Source organism: Capricornis sumatraensis, chromosome 20, assembly GCF_032405125.1.
Source record: "Capricornis sumatraensis isolate serow.1 chromosome 20, serow.2, whole genome shotgun sequence".
Classification (NCBI taxonomy): domain Eukaryota; kingdom Metazoa; phylum Chordata; class Mammalia; order Artiodactyla; family Bovidae; genus Capricornis; species Capricornis sumatraensis.
Genome location: NC_091088.1, coordinates 18,674,642 through 18,679,797, shown reverse-complemented (window position 1 = coordinate 18,679,797; position 5,156 = coordinate 18,674,642). Strand labels below are relative to the sequence as shown.

The window sequence follows — 5,156 nt, the reverse complement described above, 5'->3', positions numbered from 1 at the left end:
GCAGATGCACATGGAATGTGCAGGATTAAATGTGGATGGTCAGTGCTCATTGTGTGTTAACTGTTGGCAATAGGATGATGATAGTGATGATTTTGATGATGATGATGTATTTTTGTATTTTTATCTCATTTAAAAAATTCTAAAAATTCATAAAGCTATTCTATATTTTCTTCCAAATGTTTTAATATTTTTCTTTTCATCTTTAACTGTTTAGTGACTCTAGAGTTTATTTTTATCTATGAGGTGAGGTAGGGATTTAACTTTTGTTACTTTGTAAAGGAGTTCATGTATTGCCACATCTTCAAGAAGTTCTTTAGTTCTTTTTTGTTGGTCAGAATGAGGTTCAGAGTTTTAGAACTCTTTCAGTCCTCTGGGAGATGAACTTGGCAGCAAGATGATTTAGGATTTTATTTTATTGGCTTTAAGCTAAGGGGATCTTTTCACAGATACGTCACTATTCAAGTCTACCACTAGATTTTTCATCCACCCACCCATCTATCCATCCATCCATCCCAAACTGCTTGTGAGTTAGCATGTTCCTTTGGTCTAAATATTCATATACTTGTCTGATTTTGGAAAAGCTTTAGGTTGTTATTTCATCTAAAAATGTTTCTCTCTCATTCTCTATTTTCTCCTTAAGGAATATTATTAACTATTTGTTGGAGCTTTTCATTCTGTCTTCCATGTCTCTTAACTTCTCTTCATGTTTTCTACCACTTAATTTCTGTATGTTGCATTCTGCGTGATCATTTAGCTCTATCTTCTCATCAGTTTTCTTTTTCACTGGGTCTAATCTATGCAAATAGAACAAGGACAATCACATGTGGGACAGTGATATGATGTGTAAGTGGAAAACTTCAGTGCAAACAGGAGCTTGGAGCAAGACATTACTAGGAAGAAGAAGGATGTCATGCCCACTTCCCACAATCCTGGAGTGATAGGTTGGACAGTGGGTCCCTGCCACACACATGATGGGAGCTGAGCCAGTGTCATTTGAGCTGGCATCTCGTCACCTTGGTGTTTTCCAGAATTGTATGATGTTTGGATTAATGTTAATAACCTCATGTTTATTTTTCATTTATAGCTCTTTGGAATTTTCATGGGAAAATTTAAAAAAAATAGTGGTTTAGAACATTTCTGTGTTTTTCTTTTTTATCTTAACATGATTCAATTAAAAAAAATTTTTTTTCACCTTTCTTTAACTGGCAAGTTTTCTTTGGGAAATTTATTCAAAACACTAAATTTTCATTTTTGAACCTTGTCTATATTTATATAACAGAGGCCCTAAATTGATCCAGGTTCACCAGGATACCTTTCTCCAAGTGGTAATGGTTTATATCTTCCCTTTAAAATGTATAAGTATTTTTTAATTAAGTTGTCATTCACAAAGATATTCTGGAGAAAAAAATTATGAATTAAACACCTATTAATTCTTCTTCATTTCTGTTATAGTGTAGCAATTTATCATCTAACCCATAATGGTCTATCAGCTGAGTAAGGCTTAGTTTCTTATCAGCTGAGTAAGGCTTAGTTTCTTGTTCTCCTCAGACATAGCTGACTGCAACTCATAAAGCAACTGCTGGCTACAGCTTCTACACTTCTCTATTGACAACCGTAACTGAGACAGGTCATTCTTTGATCTATACATTTTGATTAGCTTCAGCCTCCGAAGAAGGTCTTCTTTCTCTTGAATCTGCTTCATCAATTTTGCTTTTTCTTTGTTTAGTTCATGTTTGGCAAGATTTTCATTCATAAAGTCATTTTGGAGATCACTGCATGACTCAGTATCAAGTGATTTAGATTCACAAACATTGATATTCTTGAAGGTGTCTTTCAGATATGTACTTTCTTCAAATTCACTATTGATGTGTTTAGAATTTTCTTGAAATTCCAAACAGCTTTATTCTGTTGAAGGCACTGATTTCTCTGAAAAAATCTGATCATTTTCCTCACTCTCTACTTTAAGCCATTTTACCACACTGCAACAGGAATTAAATGAAGATCTGGTTTTCCTTAATCATTTTCTAAGGGTTACACTCATAGGTTGTTTTCTTGAACTACTTGAATGGAGAGATGGTGGATTGGCACCAGCTTGTGGAGTGCTGCTGCTGCTGCTGCTGCTAACTCACTTCAGTTGTGTCTGACTCTGTGTGACCCCATAGACGGCATCCCACCAGGCTCCCCCGTCCCTGGGATTCTCCAGGTAAGAACACTGAAGTGGGTTGCCATTTCCTTCTCCAGTGCATGAAAGTGAAATTGCTCAGTCGTGCCCGACTCTTAGCGACCCCATGGACTGCAGCCTACCAGGCTCCTCCATCCATGGGATTTTCCAGGCAAGAGTACTGGAGTGGGGTGCCATTGCTAGGTAACATCAAAGCCGAGTTTGATGGACTTTCCATCTTGAAACCTTGCTTTACTTCTCCCTGAGCCATCCCCAGACAGCACAGAGAGCGCACTAGCTGTGGAGGCATCTCAGAGGCTGGGCCCCATTTCTGTGTTTGAGTAGTAGGTTGTCCTTAGAAAGCATGTTGACAAAAGTACCTGCCTTGGATTTCAAACTGGAATATCAACTTCAGAGGTGTTTTGGGACCAAGGATTCCTATTCAATACCCATAAAACATATGCCTCAGGACGAAGGTATAGGACTTCCTCTGGGCTATGCTGGGTGACTTGTGTGAGCAACTCTACTTCTCTGAGCCTCAATTTCCTCATCTGTAGAATAGAGAGACTAATTGGACGTTGCCTGCCTTCTAGGAGTGTAGCAAGGGTCACATGATGTAATAGATATTAATGTGATTTGCAAACTGTAAAGATGCTTGTGAACGTCCAAGTGGGGAACCTCTCTCCATGCATCGCTTATGTTTGGTGCTGGCTTTTACTCCCCAGTGGTCAAGGGAAGGAAGCCTTGAGTGCCAGTGCCATTTGGAACTCCTTTATGAGGTCTATGCATTGTCTAAGTTACAGGTTGGCTCTTATTATGCAACGGCTATGATGAGCTCTGTTTCTTTCTGGGCCCGTCACTCATGGCATAGACAGGTCTATGTGATCATGTGCAAATCTCAAGGTAACATCATGCTAAGGGTGTGTGAGGGTGCCTTACAAGTTACAGACACTAATTTTCATTTCCACAATGAGTAGGAGTAATGATAACAGCTTCCATTTGCTGAGGGCTGTTGATGTACAAGTCACTTTACACATGATAAGTGCAAAGTAGGTGCTATTATCCCTATTTTACAGGTGAGGATCTTGTGTCTTGGTGTTGATAAGAAGGAACTTTCTGTAGGTTGTAAAGTTTGGAAGTAGCAGAACTTGGAGTGGGATCCATGCTGTCTGACTCCAAAGTCCATGTTCCTTTTAGGACATGATGCTGGTTTAGATATGGCTTTTGTTTTTAGCCAGCCAACCAATCAACTAACCAATCAATTAGTGAACAACCACCACCCAACCAATAACAACCACTAGTAAATAGTCCATCAACTTACCACCCATCCACCCAAACAACCAACAAACCAATTTTTAATTTTATTTATTTTTTTTAAATTTAAATTTATTTATTTTAATTGGAGGCTAATTACTTTACAATATTGTAGTGGTTTTGCCATACATCAGCATGAATCTGCCATGGGTGTACGCATGTTCCCCATCTTGAACCCCCCTCCCTCCTCCCTCCCCGTACCACCCCTCTGGGTCATCCCAGTGCACCAGCCCCAAGCGTCCTGTATCCTGCATCGAACTTGGACTGGCGATTAGTTTCTTATATGATATTATACATGTTTCAATGCCATTCTCCCAAATCATCCCACCCTCTTCCTCTCCCACAGAGTCCAAAAGACTGTTCTATACATCTGTGTCTCTTTTGCTGTCTCACATACAGGGTTATCGTTACCATCTTTCTAAATTCCATATATATGTATTAGTATACTGTATTGGTGTTTTTCTTTCTGGCTTATTTCACTCTGTATAATAGGCTCCAGTTTCATCCACCTCATTAGAACTGATTCAAACCAATTTTTTAAAAAAATTGTTTATTTTTAAAAAATTATTTCAAAAAGATAATCTTATTTATTTATTTGACTGTACTGGGTCTTATTTTTGGCACATGGGATTGGCATGTGGGATCTAGTTCCCTGACTAGGGATCTAATTCTGGCTCCCTGCATTGTGAGTTGGAGTCTTAGCCACTGGACCACCGGGGATGTCCTCCAACTAACCAATTATTAGCAACCATTCACCTAACCAATAACAACCAACCAATAATGAGTCAACCAGTCACCAGCCGACCAGCAGTGTGTGTTACTTACTGTCAGTCATCTGGTCATCAGTGAGCTTTGGGGTGGAGAGAACGTACTGTCCCATCCTTAGGGAACTGCCCGTCTGTGGGAAGGTGAGGGCCACTGTCCAGCTCAGTATCTGCCCCCTCAGCTGGCCTGGAACTCCTGTAGGGTGAGGGTGATGCCTTGGTTGTACTGTATCCCTGGATCCCAGAACAGGAGCAGCATGTCGTTGCGTGGGATGGAGGTGGTGATGGGGGCTCAGTAAATATCACACACACATGCATACAATTATGCATGAGCACACGCACTCATGCACACACACGCACACACACACACACACACACACACACACACACACACACACCCACCCACCATGGAACGACTCAGCGCACTGTGGAATGAATGAAGGCGCCTCTGTCAGAAGTGGCTCCAGGGGTCAGATCCATCACAGAAGGCTGTGTAAAGGAAAGGTCAGATGCTCCTCTGGTCTGGAGAGTCACCTCCTGGGTGTAGCAGAGCAAACACTCCCATGGAAGCTGCCTCCCGCTGAGCACTCACTGGGCTTTCTGGATGGGGAGCATGACGTGGCGGGAAGAGCCCTGGATTGGGGTCAGGGGTCTGAGCCCAGCTGAGCCGCTAACACCTTGGGTGGCCTTGGACTGCTGGTCTCAGCCCCCCTCCACCCCCGCTCCTTCATTTTATGGACGAGGCCACCGAGGCCCCAAGACCTGAGTTCGCCCCTCTCCAAGGCCCCTTCTAGCTCTGGCATTTCCAGTCTTTTCTGGCTCCTCATTAACAGAATATTTTCATTTTCCAATCCGCATTCCAGCTTCCTCCCGTGAGCCTCGACCCCTCTAGCAGAGGAGCGGGCACCGTGTGAAAT

General features: G+C 41.9%; 1 pseudogene; it reads right to left on the bottom strand.

The window, feature by feature from the left end:
- Window positions 1-1,415: 1,415 nt before the first annotated feature.
- LOC138095753 (swi5-dependent recombination DNA repair protein 1 homolog) lies at window positions 1,416-2,432 on the bottom strand (annotated as a pseudogene).
- Window positions 2,433-5,156: the final 2,724 nt, after the last annotated feature.